The sequence below is a fragment of the Durio zibethinus genome, chromosome 7, assembly GCF_047325235.1.
Source record: "Durio zibethinus cultivar Kanyao isolate XHJ-2024 chromosome 7, ASM4732523v1, whole genome shotgun sequence".
Classification (NCBI taxonomy): Eukaryota; Viridiplantae; Streptophyta; class Magnoliopsida; order Malvales; family Malvaceae; genus Durio; species Durio zibethinus.
Genome location: NC_143168.1, coordinates 16,579,671 through 16,599,421, shown reverse-complemented (window position 1 = coordinate 16,599,421; position 19,751 = coordinate 16,579,671). Strand labels below are relative to the sequence as shown.

At 26.8% G+C, this 19,751-nt stretch overlaps 1 pseudogene across 1 annotated transcript; it reads right to left on the bottom strand.

Annotated features, from left to right (window-relative positions):
• Positions 1-261: 261 nt before the first annotated feature.
• On the bottom strand, positions 262-1,453 carry LOC111284044 (NDR1/HIN1-like protein 6 pseudogene; annotated as a pseudogene). The gene has a single exon (XR_016343807.1). The product of XR_016343807.1 is annotated as an NDR1/HIN1-like protein 6 pseudogene (transcript).
• Between the last annotated feature and the right edge of the window lie 18,298 nt (positions 1,454-19,751).

Sequence of the window (19,751 nt, the reverse complement as noted above, 5' to 3'; positions counted from 1 at the left end):
ACTGACCTTTGGAAGTACTTTACCCACCCAAGTCCTACGTATTCTTTATCCACACGTAATGGGAAATCGGGTACCAAAATCTTTGAAAGTTCAGGTTGATTTCTGCTGGTGGTTTACCGACGGGAAATCAGGTTGTTGGCCTACTACACTCCAATAGAGGAGCAATCTTTTTCACCATTTTTATTTTCCCCCTTAATTAATTTTTTTTTATGCATAGCCCCAATTGGAAGGTGATTCTCAGAAGAAATAATTTCATAAAAACATGAATTGATTTATTTCTGAAAATAACTTGAATGATATCAATATAGTGCAAAAACAAAATTTCACCAAAATAAACAAACTAATAAAAAAAAAAAAGGTAAAAAGAGAACAAGAGACACTCCCATCAGAAAACTGGAAAGCTAAAGAACAATAAGTACATAAAAAGAAAGAATTTAAAGCTTCAATCTGAATTTGCAGTTACTAGCTTTAATGCTAATGATATTGTTAGCAGATAAACTATCAACCACCAACTTGCATTCCCCCAAGATCCTCACCTTCCTCATCTTTAACTTCCCTAGTTTAATTGCTACGGGGGCATCAACCTCAAGATCCAGGGGTATCTGTCCTGTTTGTTGCTGCTCCTGCAAGGCTGACATCAAAGTGCTTCCACCTTCTGTTTGTCCTGTTAAAATCACGTCCAACTTTGTTATGTTCTGGTGGCCTTGGTAGAACTTTGGCAACGACCCTTCACACAGCTTTGAGTTGGTATACCAGACGCTTAATCGCCCTCCTTGCTCGTAGTATATTCCGATTTTCTTGTTGGGATTATCAGCTGTGATCTTGACGTCGAATTTTGCATACAATGTCATATCAAAGTTGAGCCTCAAATCACTTATTCGCAGGCTGTCAATGGAGTATTTGGGTAGTTTTGGGCGGAAGACAAGGTAGAGAATTCCAACAGTGGCACCAACGATTATGAGGAGGAGGACAATGAAGCTAATTGACCAACATATGCACTTGCAACAACAGCTCCTCTTCTTCGGTGGCCTTGTGTGAATCACCGGAATGGTACGTTGTGGCGGACGCTGCTGAATCGGGCTACTTTTTTCCGATGTAGCAGAGCCAGGAGGCACCAAAGGAGCTGTCGGAGTTGGCGCTTCAACATCCACCATAGGATGAATTTTCTGCTTCTCTGTCATAATATAATAACTATTATTAGTATTCTTTCCTGCTTTCTTTTCTTCAAACAGGTTTCAACTCAACTAATATGATAAAACCATGACAATGTATTGGAAGCATCATAATATAGAGCTACAATATGGCTTTGGTTCCTTATTTGACTTGCTTTCAACCTAGACATGTGCTTCTCTGGTATGTCTTGATTTGTCCTTCAAAGGAGGAGGAAACATTTGGGTTACAAAAGTCTAACCAGCTTACCCAAAACCAACATATACAAAGACAAAGCGTATGGGGTAGTTCAGCTAATTAACAAGAAATCACCCTTTAGTTCCTTATAGGAAAACGTTTATTTTATTCAATGACATTTTTTAAAAAATATTTTTTACAAACGAGGTCATAGCTTGAAATTTGGAAAGTGGTAGTAGTTATTAATATTTAAATTTTAAACTTATTAAATGTTATCTCTCAAGACGAAAACTAATTAATTAAATTTCAAATTTTTTAATGGTCTCTTTTTAAGATTTTACAAATACATTACAAACCTGTTAGATATTTGTAATTGGGGCAAGGAGCTTGCACATTTTGGAAAGAATCCAATCATATTGTAAGGTGACATTTTAGTTTAGTTGGTAAGCTTTTGTTTAAATTTATACCAAAAAATTGAATAAAATCTCATCTATACAAATAGATTAAAAGCTATCCCCACTTAAAATTAAAGCCTAATTTATGGACAACTTATATTTATCTTAAATTATAATTTGAGAGTTAGATTAGGTATGATATTATAATTATTTGGGTTAAATTTGACTTTATTAGTTTTAAAATTATCATAATAATTTAAGAATGAAAATGATTTTATTATATTAATAATTATTTTAAAAATAAAAAATCATTGTTTTGTGTTTACTTATAAATCAAATTTATACCTAATTATTTTAGGGTTTAAGAGAAATCTCAACAAGAAATTGCATGACAAGCCATACTTTTAGAAGTCTTTTCAGTTCTTTTTTTTTTTTTTTTTTGCCAGCATTATATATCATCTTCTGCAATTATTTTTTCATAATTTAGGATCCATTTGGATGCATTACAAGATTGATTTGAATAAAAATAAAAATAATAATAATGGTAAAATTAATTATTATAATAGTGATATTGAGTATTATAATAATGATATTAAAATCAATGATATAATATGTGTTTGGAATGTAAATGTAATAGTGACAATGAGGTATAATGTTTTTAAAAGAAAAAAAAATGATTATTAAGAGTATTATATTAAAATTTATCTATAATTAAATTTCCAATATATATTTAACATTTGTGAAATTAATAAATAACTAAAAAATTACTAAAATTATTTATAATTTCAAGTAATACTTTTGTAAATAAATTTTGAAGAATATTTGTATGTATATTTTGTTAGGTTACGTAGTGCCTAATTATTATCTTAACGTAGGTCTCTGCACAGAGCAAATATGAGGATTGAATTTTTTGAAATGCGATGGTAAATCTTTCTTTAATGGTGCAAGGGGTGAAGTCCCAAGACAAATGTTATATATAATAACATTAAGTAAAATTATATTAAAATTTTTTTTACATATAATATATTTAGATTTTCATGTGAGGGAAACCAAATGGTCAATTTAATTTTAACTGTGCACGTTACTTTTCAAGAGGGCAGTCGAGCACTTAATGGCGGACAGTACACTGCCTAGGGGGTAAAATGAGACCAGTAGCCCGCTGGAGGGTTCCTCTCCAATGGGCAAAATGAAGTGCACTGCGGTAGGAATACTCCTATCGAATCACACCCAAATAGGGTGATTGATGCAATTAGGGCAAGCGGCCCCAACCGTGGCGCAAGATAGCCCCGTTTGAATCCATTCTTTTATATTTATATATAATTATCATCTAATTCATTCTTTTAGATTTCATTAATTATACATGCGAGTAGATTAATACATGTATTTTTATTTATGAGGGTCATGATACATGTATCCTTAAATACTTAATGTGAACAATTCATATATTTTAAAATATTCTCGTGTGTCTTCAACTATTTAATTTAATAATTAAGTCTTAAAAAGATATAAGATTGAAGTTCTATTCTAATCTCTCTCTTCTTTTTTGTTGTAAAGCTCTATCATCTTAAAATTAAAAATAAAAACTAAAAAAAAAAAAAAACTTCCGTGAGGTTCGGCTCGAAAGAAGGCATTGATTCCCAGGTGTTAAACACTAAAGCCCTATTTGATTACAAATTAAAACTGTTCAATGCGTTGAAAATGAAAATTTTTAATAATTTAATTTTTTAAAAGCGTTGATAATATATTTTAGAATTCACTTAATAAATTTTTTTAACCAAAACTTGTTGATTAAGATAAGTAGACACAAACTATTATTTAATGTAAAAAACATTTAGTAAATTTCGCTTTTAAATTTTTTTGAACTATTATCTCCTAAAAATACTATTTCATTATCTGCAATAAAAATAAAAGTGAAAATGTAAAATTATAAATTTTTAGAATTCAATATTTTACCATTATCAAATAATATATTTATATTCAGTATTTAATTTTTAATAAAATACTAAACATTTTTTATAATATAAAATTCAGTATGTAATTTACATAAAAAAATTAGTATGTAATTTTTAATGCTTAATTTTTTTTAGTTTATCAAACAGATCCTAAGCTAAGTTTAAATGAAAGTATAAACATACCTTTTGTAACTACTAATTATTTTATTTTATTTATTTTTTTATTTTCATTCATTTTTATACTGAAGATTTTTTTTAATTATAAAATTATGAGAATTTAATTAGTTTTAAAATTATCAGTAACTACTAACTACTATCAAACTAAATTTTAATTTTGATTATAATTCAAGTGAATGTTAAATATTTTAAACGCATCTTTAATTTAATTATAGATTGATATTGAGATAAATGTATTAAGTTATCTTTATTTAAAATAAATTAATTATCATTATTTTAAAAATTTAATGATAAAGAAATTTATTAAAATAAAAAAATAAAAAAGGAAAGAAATGTGAAAAATGGGAAAATATAATTGTGATCTATAAGTTTAATTTTTTAAAATAAACTATCCTTATTAGTTTAAAAAGCAAATTTTATCTTTTTTTGAAAAGCTAATGAATGTTAGGACTTTATTAGTAAAACAAAGGCTAAAAGTAATAAAAAAAATCTTTGAATTATAATTAAAAAATTATCTAAATTCTTAATTTTTTTTATTGTAGTAAATCAACTCTTTTAATATTTATTTACATTCATTTAATCGATTATAGTTAAAGGATTAATTGATTTAATTTTGTCATGTGACCAAATTTCATACAATTAAAGGTTTAATTGAGTCAAAATAAAAAATTAAGGACTCGATTAATTGCAATTAAATGTTAATAGTTTAAATATTTTTAATTATAATTCAAAGATATTTTTGACTCTTTAACCTAAAACTAATATTTGTTCAAATCATATATAATATTATATTATAACATACATAAGAATTTGATAAAATTTGCTTACGTGAACGTTTAGGTAGACAACTTAATTATTGACATGTAGGATAGTTCTAAATAACTTTATCCAACAAATTATTCAATTTTTAAAAATTTTAAAGTTTTAAACTTTATATTTATCCAAGTCTTTCAAATTATTTAAATTTTACCCTAATTTAAACCTGAAAAAACATATATTGTAGCTTATTTTTACTCATTTATATGAAATACAAAATTCAAATAGTTTTTAAAAGTTAAATCCCTAAATCTTAGTAATTATAAAACATCACACATCATCGAAATCAATATTCACATAAATTTAAATAAATAAAGTTTGTGATTGAATCACTATTATTTAATAATCTTTTTATCTTTATTTTTTTATGATTTAAAATAAAAAAAAAAGATATTTTATCTCAATTTAAAATTAAACATATATCTATATTTAAAATTATACTGACTATTTTGTCTTAATTTAAAATTGAACTTGGATAAACTACACTTTTAAAAATTTAGAATTTTTTAAAATTAAATAATTATCAAATATATATTTATGATTTCTTCTCACAATCGATATTTTCTTCTTTATAAAAGATAGAACAATTAGATTTTCATCACAAAAGTTTGACATGATAAAATTTCAAAATCAAATATGAAAAAGTCTTTCATGATATATCACATGTATACTTTTAAGAGTGTATGTAATTATGAACTAAAGATTGGCTTTTTCATTGAGGTTTGTGTATAATTTTACTTTCATGATACAAAGCTTTCATAATGCTTAATTTGGATTCTTTCATAATAATTTATATATACATAATTTTTGTAATTTGAAACTACAAATTATATATGATTACGGATATTTTTATTTATTTATATATAATATAAAAATTAAAATAAATAAAAAAATTAAATTATTAAAAATATAATAAAAAATTTCGTGCTAGGGTAAAAAAAAAAAAAAACTAGTTTTACTATATTAGAAGTAACCTTATTTTATTTTTTTTTTCATTTTTTTGTTTTGGGCAATTGCTTTAACACTAAACGTTTTTTTTACAAAATAATGGTAATTAATTTATTTTAAATAAAGATAACTCAATACATCATCTTAAAATCAATATATAATTGAATTAAAAATAAATTTAAAATATTTGACATGTGCTTAAATTAGAATAAAATTTAATTAAAATTTTTTGAAGAAAAATTTAATTAAAATTTAATTTGATAATAATTACAAATAATTTATAAACTAAGTTATCATAATTGCATAATTAAAAAAATTTTGGGTAAAAAGAAGAATGAAAACAAAAAAAAAAAAAACCTAATAGTTAACAAAGGATGTGTTTCTCTTTCTTTTTAAATTTAAATAATACGATGAAGAAGAAGTTGGTCCTCACGAGTCCAGTCTTCATTGGCAGGATTTAGGATCATTTCAAGAGGATTACAACATACTTTTATATGCTCCGATTATGATAGTGTTTGTACTGTAATGACTTTTAAAATTTAGTTCATCTACTATAAGTCATAAAAATGTAATTTTGGTACTATTTTAATTTGATAATCTTAAGTCTTGTTTTTATACATAAAATTATTATAGGATATGATAAGATGATATTAAAAATATGATTATATTAAATGATGTCATCCTATTTTGTATTTGATGTGTGCAAGGAATAAGAAAAGATAATTTATTTATTTATCAAAATTATATTTTTTTAAAGTTTATACAATTTAAATTATTGATATAATTTTGAAGAATATAATTAGACATATAAGTTTAACCTCATAAATTAAAAATAATCTTCTCCACTTGGGGAGGATTAAATAATTCTATGTTAAGAGAATATTAATCCTCCTTGCAAATCAATATAATATAGGATCATTATCGTTCTATCCTATTAATAATCCTATGCATCAAACATAATCTTAGTTTAATTACTAACCTTCCCAAAATTTTATTGTTAAAATACTGATGTGGTCATTTACATAATAATTTAAGCATTGACCTTACTAGTGTGACATTAACTTTGCTAATATGACAATATATATGAATGAAATTAATTGTCAAATTATACAAATGGTTCATGTATTCACATGATATTTGGATTTTAGTCCATTTAATATAATTCATAAAAATCTCATTATTGTACAAGTTCAATTTGATAATGTTGGTCAAATTACAAATGTGATCAACTACCTTTTTATTAATATTGCCAATGTGACCATTATCTTTTTTAAAAAAATCATCTAAAAATTAAAAAAATCCTAAAATATATATTTTTTAAATTTAAAAAATAAAATTCTTATTTTTAGACTTTTTGAAAATTTTTAATTTTTAGTTTTTTTTAAAATTTATATTTTAAATTTTATTAGAGTACATGAACCATTATTATAATAATGGGAAAAAGACATGCTTTGAACCATCAATGAAATTTGGTAAAAAAAAAAACCATCAATGAAGCCTAACACTATGAATCAGAGGAAAATTTTTAAATTGAGATAACTTTGAAGGACAATTGGTCAAGGATAACTTAATAGGAAGATGGACGATGACAACATTTTGCTTCATAATTTATTCTATTATAATGTTTTAATTATAATAAAAAAATTTATAAGAGTAAACCATTTATAAGTGTGAGCTTTATATAAAATTTTGATGAATTTTACACAATTTTGAATTATAATTAGTTGATTGTAATATAATAATTGTAAATGATATGTTTTCGATGGATGGCAATGTTGATAGTAAACATGTTATTACAAACTTGAAACTTAGTTAGCTGGTTCATGTAACCATCTTTAAAAGGTGATATCTAATAAGTCTTGGGTTTGAATCCTAATACCTGCAACCTTTTCTCTTCTTTTAAGGCTACAACCTCTTATATAAAAGGATGGCAAAATAACTTGTACACGATGAATTTCTATTTGCTTCAATTCGATATGAAAGGTTTTCTAAAAATCAGAAGTCAAGTCTGAGGAGGATCAATTTTTTTTTAAAAATCTAGGTCAAGTTGGAGTTAGGTTTTAGGTAACATTATTCATACCCACCTAGGTATATATAAAAAATAAATTTATTATTTATTTAATTATATATATTATATTAATAAAATTATTATTTAATATTTTAATTTAATATATTAATTTAATAAAAATATTATATTTGTAGATACCAAATTTTATCCAGAATCTTTCAAAGAACTTTCGATTTTTGAATCTCAAAACTTGTGTTTTGATCAAATTTTTATGTTTGTGTTTATTTTATGTATTTTGCTTTTATTTATTTATTAGTTTTATTTTTGTTAAAAATCAAAAGAAAAAAATAAAAAATGAAAAATAAAAATAATAAAAAATAGTTTACCTATTTGAAGATAATTCTTTAAGGGGCATTTGGTTCGTAAAATTTTGAATTTCGAGGGAAAGTATGATACCTAAAAAAGTGTGATACCTAGGGTTTTTTTTTAATTTTCAAGGCATCTTGCATATTCAGATTCATTCATTTGGTTAGGAGAAATTCACATGTATTAATTCTTGTATAATTATCATAATCTCTTTGACAAGTTTATGGCAACTTTTTATTTTTTTTATTAATAATAAATATCAAAATGACAAATGATGCCTTTAGCAGCAAAAGAAAATAAATATTTTAATTGACTATTATTTTAATTTATAAAACATCATCAAATAAGGTGTTTGTCAACATGAATGCCTTAATTGAGAGGGTATATATTATTTTAAAACATGATCTATTATTGCATTTCTTATTTTGAATGCCTTAATTGATCCATTTTTTAAAACAGATCAATTTGTGTTAAGAAACACCTTAATTGATATGTTTTATAAATTTTAAAATAGATCAATTAAGGATTGATATTGATATGTTTTATAAATTACAAAATATATTAATTTATAAAATAGATCAATTAAGATGTTTGTGTTTACAAATGCCTTTAAAAGATTCATTCTCTATTCTTGAATCTTGAAAAACCAAACAGCTAATATAATTAAACGACAAAAGCTGAAATGCATGTATTTCCTTAAACCCATCAACCCATTCACTTGGCATTTTGGTTTTTTCAACTCCTTCGTTGCTGCTAACCATGAACCACTCAATGTCATCACAAATAGTTTTTACCTGGTATGTACAAATTTAATCATTTTTGTACAATGTTTATTCGTCTATGTATGTCATTTTTTTTCCTTCCTTACTATATATATATTTATATATTTATTTATATAAGCATTTATCACCTTTACCAATGTCACACACCCTCTTTGCATTGCATACATGGTATTTTCTTTGTTGTTTGGTTGGAATATTATGGTTTGCTAAATGGTTTTATGGAAAATAGTTATTTATTTTCTCATTTATTTTGCATGGAACTCTTATGATATGATAAAACACAATATGGCTTGTACTCTATATAATGTTATTGGTTTTGTTCTGTGTAATATATTGGTGTATTTACTGTATTAGATATTGATTGTTTTTATTGTGTGGGATATATAGAGAGATAATTTGGTATATTTTATATAATTTTGATCAAAATTGTAGGTATTATAACTTTTAAAAAACATATGTCTCCTTTTACTAAACATGAAGAATACACACTTGCTTTGAAAAAAAGAAAATAAAGAGGACATGTAAACAAATTAAAGCGAGTGTGATGTAAATTCGAGTGAAGTTCAATCAAGATGGGTAGCCTATGTTAAGTAGAGGTGCAAAGTTGGCTAGCCACATTGGAGTTATTGTCTGGTAGAGTATATCTATTACCTACCCTAGTTGGTGGATGGTTCCTAATGATAAAAAAGATAATATATAGAATTTGGTGGTGGTGTGTTTATTCAACAATATCTAAAATTTTGTTAATTTTTAATGGAATTGAATTACTGTGTTGGTTTTATTTAATTTATTCATTTTTTAAAAACTATTTGATGTTCCAACCGAGTATAAAAAGCTTGTGTTGCAATTGGCTGAAAAAATATTTAGAGACTTTAAGAATAGATTGACAACCCAATATATTTTACTGTTCACTAATAATTCTAAATTGTTGTCTAATCCTCCAATGACATATATAGATGTTATCACTTATAAAGAGTGGTCGTAGTTTATTTAAGATCATATATTAGATGAATTCTAGGTATGCATGTCAAGTTTGTTAATTATTTATAATATTTTGTTTGATATATTTTGATATTAATATGTGATTTATCTTTTTTTTTCTCCAAAATATCAAAGAACAACAAAGAACATTTGGGCCCAACAATTATATCACCATTGAGTATTGAGAAAAGGATATGCAAATGTCAAACACGATCTTATAAGTATTCAAAAGCTTGTTTTATACCCATATATGAATATTTATGAAATATAAATGGAAATGTGAAACTTCTAATAATTCACGATTTTAGAAATCATCTAGCTCTAGAACTGAAGTTTCTAGATAGGATGTTTGGTAAAAAGGACATATGTGTAAAGATAGATTATTCGTAGATGAAGCAACTGAAGAAATGGCTAAAAAGATTGTAAGTTTATTTTGTTTTATATCACGTATGATGAATGTGCTTTTATGCATGACTATATATTGTATTTGGTTATCTACACACCATCATTTTGGGTTTCAAGATGAATTTATTACGAGATATGAATCTAGTGACTTGTGAATCAGTTATGGTTAATATCCATTATCCTTAGCTTTTAGATCCAAAGATAAACATGGTTGAGTTCAGGGGATTGGTAGATTTGTGTAGCCATCACAGTTATTCAAGAATCAACCCAAACCTCTCATAATGAAAAGTACAGAATATGAAGTAATCATTTAGTAACAACAGTAAAGGCTTGATAAGCGAAAGTAATGCCTGAATGATCAGCAGCAATAACTCATAGCTTTGGAGGCACTATTGGCTACAATGCAACTTAACATGCCTCAAGCATAGATTATTACTGATATCCAGTAAGGAAATGAATTTGTAAATCAAGTCTTATAGCAAACCCAATCTTCGGTAATCATCATTATTTTAATTTTTTTATTGATTGAATATTTATTTGTATTTTTTATTTTTTAAGTTGATTTTAGGATTTATATTTCATACTCTTTTGTAACAAGATGTTCAAACTCAGATGATGCCACCTACACAGTCTACCATGAATGTTTATCTAGTTATGTACTTGATTGTTTATTAAGAGGAAATGTCATTATCATTGAGGAAGAGTATGGATCATTTGATTATTCGTCGATGTCTTATATTGGGTGATAAGAGATTGAGACATTTTGTACCATGGATGAGATATTGCCTTCTGATATTGTTACGTATATGAGGTTAGCTTATCAGTTAATTTAAATATATTCTACAATATCAATTATAATTTATTATATAGTATTTCTAAATGATATTGTTGATTGTCATCATGTAGCCTCCTATACAAAGGGATAAAGGAGAGACAATTGACCTATAGATTCATATTCATTTACCCAAGTTTGATTAGTCATTTAAGTGGCAATATCACTGATCATGCTCATATGTAGGTCAATACATGCAAAAAACTATCTAAATTTTTTTGGTGCCTTATAATTCGTAAGTTCTATTCGCAGTAATAATTGTATCATTTATGACATCTAATACATTCTATACAAGTGTATGCCGAATTTATATTTTTCACATTATATATTATAAATTAATATCATGCCTATGATTTTGCAAAGGTCATTGGCAGCTTATTGTAATTGATACTAATATGTGGACTCCTTATTTATTTAACTCCATAAAACTAGTGGCGATGTCTATACCCAATATTACTAATTTAATAAAGAGGTATTATATTTTATGAATAAGTCATAATAAGATTAAATTGTGCATTTGTGTAATTACTATTATTTATGTTTACTATGGTTTTGTGTTCAAGTTGGGGGAATAGCTGCAGTTCATAAGAATAGACAATTCAGTTAGGTTTTATTACCGATAAGTGTAAAATATATTCTTTTATGTTGAGTTTGTTTAGATAAATGTTTACCAGCCCACTCAATTTTATTTTCAAGTTCCTCATCAGCCTGGAGTTACTGAATATGGATATTATGTCTTTTATTTTGTGAGGAAGATTGTTTTGTATGATCTTATGAGCACATCATTCAAGGTTAGTATTGATACCATATAATAGTAATATCTTTTAATTAAACTTATATAATATTATACAGGTTGATTAACATTGACTTCTTATTTTTATTTATAGTGGACAAACAAGGGAAGCTTTACGTAAGAATAAATTGATGAAATCTGTAAAAAATGATATGATGACGTATCCACATTCCCTAAACCTTAATGTTGGACAACCAAATTGGTTGTATATATATATATATAAATGCTCCAATTTTTTTGGTATAGGCACTGTGATTGGGTATTTGTTAATTTTTATTGATTTATATTTGTTTAAACTAAAACCAATCCCTAGTTCTTTTATTTAAATAGTATGACAATCAATTTCTTATATCATTTTAATTCTACATTTGGAATATGATCACTTTGGGGCAAATTGTTCATCCTAATGCTGAATTTAAATTCAAATAATTTTTCAACACATACACTCCACTGTCATAACGGTTTTGAGACCGCCAGATGTAATGCTCTTTGAAATCGAGAAAAATAAAAAGAAGTCGCCATCAATCTTTGTTAGGGTGTGATTGGCCACCTAAAAGTTTATCTTTTTAATAAAACTATAAAAATGGGTTTAAAGTTTATCAAAAAAATAAATTTTGATCTATGAAAAAAAACCATGTTGGGTCTGGGAGTCGGTTACGTGTGGGAAAAGATTAGCACCCCCACAACGCCCATAAATTGGTACCATTTAATTATGCGCTATTCTCGGTGTTGGATAAAAATGATTTTGACTTGAAATTTAATACTAATTCCTTTCGTTTTAAAAAATATTTTTGTTAAAATTTTTATTTAGAAATATTGAGAAAATCTTTAAGTTAAAGAATTATCTTAAAATTCTCCAACATCTAGGCAGAATTTAAAATAACTCTTTTTGCTTAAGATATAACACAACAATCCTTAAAATGAAATAACACTCTTTATAAAAAATTATTGGTGACTCTCCAACATCTAGGCAGATTACCAAGAATTATTTCTTTCGGAATATTATTATTTTTATTTTATAATATCAAAAAAAAATTTTAAATGTATTATTCTTTTTTATTATAAAATATTTTATTACCAAGTAGTAAATAAAAATTAAAGACAGGATAATACAAATAATCTCTAATAATAACATGCTAACGTATGTATTCCAATGAATGTTATGTAGGATAAGATGCAATTTTAAAGTTGGATTCTTAAGTATAATAAGACCACCCTGACTTTCCAATATCTAGGCAGAGTTTTGGTGTGACTGTTTATATTTAAGATCCCAATTTACTGTTATACTTTTTATTTATTAATCTTATTATTAATGAGAATTAAGAAATCGTATGAAAAGACTTAACGAAGTAAAATTTCTTAAATATCCCATCATCTAGGAGGCATTCAGGAACAAATTGCTTCAAATTAAATTTTCACATTTGTCTTAGGATTTTTAGGATGTTTTGAGTAAGGGCTTGAGTAGAGGTTTTAAAGATTAAGGTTTCAAGATTTTGAAGATTCGGATTTTAAGGGTTTAGATTTAAGTTTTGAGGGTTTTAAGGTATTGAAGGTTTAGGGTTTTGATTTTAGAGTTTGAAGATTTTAGGGTTTCGGTTTTAAAATTTGAGGTTTAGGGTTTTGATTTAAGGGTTTGGAATTTAGGGGTTTGGATTTAAGAGTTTAAAGGTTTGGAATTTTCGATTTTAGGGGGTTTTGGATTTTAGAGTTTTGGATTTTAAGATTTTGGATTTTAGGGGTTTTAGAAACTTAGGATTTTGAAAATTAACAAAAGTGTTTAAGGTTTCGTTTTTAAAAAAATACGAACATATTTAAAAATCCCCAACATCTAGGCGAATTTTCGAAGCAAGTTCAATTTTAATGATTTTTGAAAATTAAAAATTTTCTTATATATTTCTTTTTATGAAAATTTATTAATAATAATTTCCTAACATTTAGGCGAATTATTTCTTTAGGAAAATGTTCTTTTATTCCCTCCAACATCTAGGTAAAGAAAATAATAATAATTATTCTATTATTATTTTTAAAGCATTTTTAATGTATATATATTTAATATTATCTTACTTATTTTCATTTTTATTATTATTAAAACAATTAAAAAACTTATCCTAACAAATTTAAAACTTATCATGCATAAATATATAAAATAAAAAAATAATAAAAAAATAATATATTAAAAAAAATTAGAAAATTAAAAAAATTTTTTTTTACCTGAACTGGACCGGTCAACGGTTTAGTCAACGGCGGTTTGGTTGGATCAAAAAAGGTTCGATTCGGCGCGTGGTTTGGTTGAGCCAATTGAGGCGCGGTTGAGGCTGATCTAGGGAACGGTTCGGTCCGGTCTGATCAAATCGGTTCAGGGCCGTTAAAAAGCCGGGTTAACAGGTCGATTGTGCGGACCTCGGGTCGAGTTCAGGTCCATGCGCGGATCTTGCCTGGCTTAACCGACGTCGTTTTGAGCTTTAGGCTCTTATATATAACGAAAAAAAAATTTTTTTCATTATTTTTCAGTTTCAGAAAAAAAAAAGAGGAGAGAGAGCTCTCGCCGTTCATTCGTCGGACTGTCGTGCCGATCGCTGCCTAGGCCGCTGTGGTGGTCTTTGTTGGTGATCGAAAAATTACTGAAATTCATAGCAATGCTCCTTTCGGTCTCCGGAGTTCAAATCCGAGGTCCTTTTCGAAAGAACAAGCCCCGATTGACGTAGATCGGGGTTTGAACTTTTCTGAGTTTTTTGTTTTTTTTTTTTTTTGTAAAATGAAGATTGATATGATTTTTTGGTTATTGCAGGGAGCTTCGGCATTGAGGTTCCTACCTACAGGGAGGTTTATGTTGTTTGTTTTTTTTTTTTTTTGCAACGTCACTCCCTCCTTTTTTTTTTTTTTTATGGTTCAACCAAGAGCTCTATTTATAGAGTTTTGACCATGCGTGGCATAGGGCTCGGCATGAGGTGCAAGCATGAGCCCCATGCCTTTTTTATTTTTTTTTGTTTGATCTGACAGTGAGAGTAATATATAGGGTATGGGTAGTAGGGTAAAGGGGCAGTGATATGGGTGATTAGAGGGGTGGGGTAAGGTGGTAGGGTATGGTGGCAGTGGTGCTGGGGAAGGCACCACTGCCATCCCTTCCTTTTTTTTTTTTTCTATTTTGTTTTATTCTTTTAATAATTAATTGATTTTTAATTTTAATTAAACTAATTTTATTATTATTATTAAAATCATTATTGTTATATATATATAATATACCAGACAAAATAGGTGTCTACATCCACCACATATTTATATTTATACAAATAAGAAATTAATTAATCTTAATTGTGTTATCATTCATACAATTGTGATTTTTATTCTCTAAATATAAATATGAAAACAGTTAATACAAATATTTATTTCATTCACACAAGTCCGATATTCAATCTATATAAACGAATGTGTAACATGCCACACAATTTGCATATCTACAACCTCTTTCTACCTTAATTAAATAAGTATGTTTAATATTGTATGAATCTGTATATAAAATATAGTGCAGTCTACATGTATTCAGAAATAGGAAAGTCAAACGATGAACGATAAGTATTACATTCGTTTAACTATTTTTTAATGTAATTTCTTCTAAATACAAGTGGCAGAGCAAAGAAAACTCAAATTTGTGATTTTCTTTCAATTTATACTCACCAGCAACGATAATTTCATTAGGCATAAAACCATCGATTTGCATTATTTCATTATAAAGTGACATTCTTTTATCACTACTCCCGACTTCTTTCTTAAAGAAAATTAAAATGTCTTTCATCACATTCATAACCCTATCATATGACGTATCAAGTTTACATATATGATCAACCAATTCAGCAACTGGTCCATCTTCACTCCTAAAATGCTTATTGCATGACAAGGTCTTAGCATTGTTTAAAGTACCTGAACCAATTTCTTCTTTTTGGTTTTCTTTCTCCATATTTCCTTCATTATGGATATCAAACTCTATAGAAAAGTAAACATCTTCAGTAGTATTCAATGATTCAACCACATTGACTACTCTTCGGCTCATTGACTGGTTACTCTATTAAATCTGAAAATCACTTTAATATTATTAAAAAAAGGAAAATGTTTGTTTCTTAACCATTTAGCATGGGGATATGCCTGTCAAAAGTTCAAGCAAATACAAATTAAATAAAAGGAATAAAAAAATAAATAAGTGAGATAAGCTATAATGTAATCTTAAAAAATTTACTCAAACCCACTTATCAAAATCTTATTTATCAATTATGATACATTTTTCTTGATAATTCCACCCAAATCCATTAGAATTTTTCATATCACAAATTGTGTGATATTGTCTCTTGAGTAGCTTGATCTTAGACTTGATGTCAAGGGTGGTTTTAAGTTGTGAAGTAAGAATAAGTTGCTCTAATATTCATTCAAATAACCTAGATATCTGACGCAAAATGTCATATTATTTACTCTCCATCTAGGATCATTTGCCAATGAATGTAGGCATTGAACCATGTAAGAATCCTCATCTTGAGCCCAATAATGATTACCTACCTCTGAACTTTTGATTTTTCTTCTAAGTAGGCCTCGTATAGATTGCGAATGATTGGCACGTGATGAAGACATATTCAATTCCTAATCACATGGTTAGAGATTACGCAACAATATCAATATAGTAACTCAAAAATCCATTAAGGGAATTAATTAAATGAATACACATGAAAAAAAAAAAACAAAGAAGTGTGTAATCAAAATTGTAATATACATTAGACACTCAAGAATAAAAAAAATATCATGTAAACAGATATTCAACATAGATATAAAGCAAATTCTACACTAACCCATGTGGTACATAAATCAAACAAATTGAGCAAATGCTATAACATATAAAATTTTTTTATAATATTCTTATCCTTGGGATTGCAACTAATGGGTGAATATTTTATTAGCCAAATTATCTCTAAATTGAGTCCAAGAATTAAATGACTTAACATGCATAATTAAATCTTGATATTCAGATTCATTTGATTGGCTAATATTTTTTTTAGTAACATCACCTTCAACAGGGTTAAAATTATCTAAGACCTAATAAAATTATGAAGAGACAACAAGCAAAAATGATTCTACACTGTGACTTTATTAAATAAAATGATTTCTCTTTTAAAATTACCCATATAACTTTCAATATACTAAAACATCTTTCAATGCAATTTCTTACTTAAGAATGTTTCATATTAAAGCATTCTTGCAGGGTTGTTGGTTGGAGTCCTACCCTCAAATCACTAAGATGGTATCATTAACCTTTATAAAGTGCCTAAAAATCGTTCCTATTAATGTATTTGGCATCACACAAATAGTAATTACCTATTACAATGCAGTAACATTAATAATATAAAAAAAGATGTTTCATTATAAATATAAAATGAACATAATAAAAATAATACCTTGTGGGATCCTCAACCCATTTTTGCATGTAATGACATCCCTTAGCATTTTGCCATTTGCTACAAAACCCTCTTATCTCGGTAGAACATATATGAATTGCATATTATGCTAACACCAAGGATATTGGTAGCAATTTCATTTTTTGTAGACTTGTATCTAGGCCTGTCAACTACATCTGCATTGACTTTGATGTATATCTCATCTAAGGCACCCAAACAACCCTTAAATCATTTTTATCTATTATTTGTTGAATTATCTGATATTGGTTTGGGTTTTTCAAATAGCAGCGTATGCAGTCTTAAAACAAAATTCAACACAGAATGGAATTGCCTACTAATCATCTTTTCAGATTTAGATACTTGACGATTCATAATCCTATTTTTTGTATGATAGGCTATGATGTGGAGGAAACTAATAACTAGTTCTTCTATTGATATATGTCTAGATGCTTGAATCCCTTTTCTATTTTAAGCAAATGATATAATTTTGCAAAAGCTATCCTATCCACTCTAGTATTATCTACACATTGTCTATTGCTCTTAAAGACCATTGTATTTAAGTTTAACTATCTAATATGTAGCTTATCATAAAATGTTCCGCCATAAGATAATCTATGTCAATTTTTAATGTTCATATGTAATAAAATCACAACAACAAAATATAACACATGCAACAAAGTCTTTATCTAGTTCAAATGCATCATAAACAATGTAATCGATTTCATCTTTGTTCTTAGTGATAAACCTACCATAACTGTTTAGAAGACATAATTTTGTTAAAGTTGAAAACATAAATAGAAAACAAATATTTTCATATAGCATTTGGAATCTATCAAATATCAATATATATATATATATATTAGCAACAAAACATTTTTGGATGAAAGAGCTAAAACAAATAAACCATAAAACACATTTGATATATCAGAAACAAAAATCCAAATCTAAACAACATCTAAAAAGATGAAAAAAAAAAAAACAAAATGGAATGCAACAAATAATGCAAATTAGATAATTAGGTATCATAAAGTATATACATCGTTTTTTGTAAAAAATGAAGATAAATTCAACATGATGAAAATTAAATGACCGATGTTGAAATAGGATTTTTTTCAAAGAGAAAAGTATTTGCTTTGAGCTGAGATATGTTGAAATAAAAATAAAAAACTATTGGTTATTGAAACATGATAAAGACATCAATTAAGGCATTTCATATGTAGAAACGCCTTATTTGATGTATAAAATATGGGTTCTTCTGATTCACGATGACGTATTACAACATTCATATTATTATAACACAGTCTTCGACAGGGAAAACAAAATTTTAATATACGGTAATTACAACGTTTGTAGGAAGAAATGTCTTAATTGATAACAAATTAAGGCATTTTCCATTAAAACGCCTTAATTGATGGCCACACGAATCTTTATCAAACTGTGACTGAAAATCATTCATATCATAACATGATCTTTGAGACCCAAAAAAAATTTAATTGATGATCAATTAAAACATTTCTCTTTGAAATACTTTAATTGATCATTGATTAAGGCGTTTGATGAAAGAAATGCCTTAATTGATCATCAATTAATACGTATCTTCTTTGAAACACCTTAATTGAAACATAAATAAAAAATAATTTTTTTATAAAAAAGCTACAACTAAGTTCTAATCACTTTCGAACTTACTTTTTAAAAGGGTACTGAATATGAGATCAATTTTTTATTCAAATCAAATTTAAAAACAAGATAACTTTCCTCCTCTGAAATCCTAAAATACCACAAAGAGAGGTGAGTTTTTTACTTTGGGTACTATTGGAAATCTAACATTTTCCCCTGTAATCAAATTATCCTGAATCAAATGTGAGAAACAAATACCCACTGTCAAGATTTCGGGGGGAAATTTATGGATTCCTCTGAACCAAACATACTTTTAGAGATAATTGGATTGAATTAAATTAGTAATGTGATAAGAAATCTTTTAAATTGAAACTTTGTTTAAATTTAGAGTTCCATTGTTATTTAAACAACCAATAATTGACTAAGAAAGAGGCATCTTCATACCATTGTTAGCTATCTCTACCACCCATAGCCTCCAAATACACCTTCTCCTAATCCACAAATCCATCGAATTCACCTCTACCCAAATCATAACTATCTAAAACAAAACCTTCAAAAAGTTTAACTCTACCTAAATCTCAAGATTTAAATAATTCATAATCACCCAAGTCACAACCTTCAGTAAACACACCTAGCTTGAAACTATTACCATAATTGAATCTTAAACCAAATTGCTAGTATCTCTACCACAAACCATAGCACAAATGCTGCAGTCACACTATAAAAAGAAAAAACCCACTGCAAAGCATGTTCCATCAGCAATTTCTTTTATATCCAATAGTAACCAAATTCCTTTACCACGTTGTCCTTCAAATCTGACCACCCTGTTTCCATTTTACCCTAACTAAATATCTTAACCATCATTCACAAAATAGAAAAAAACACAATTCATTGACG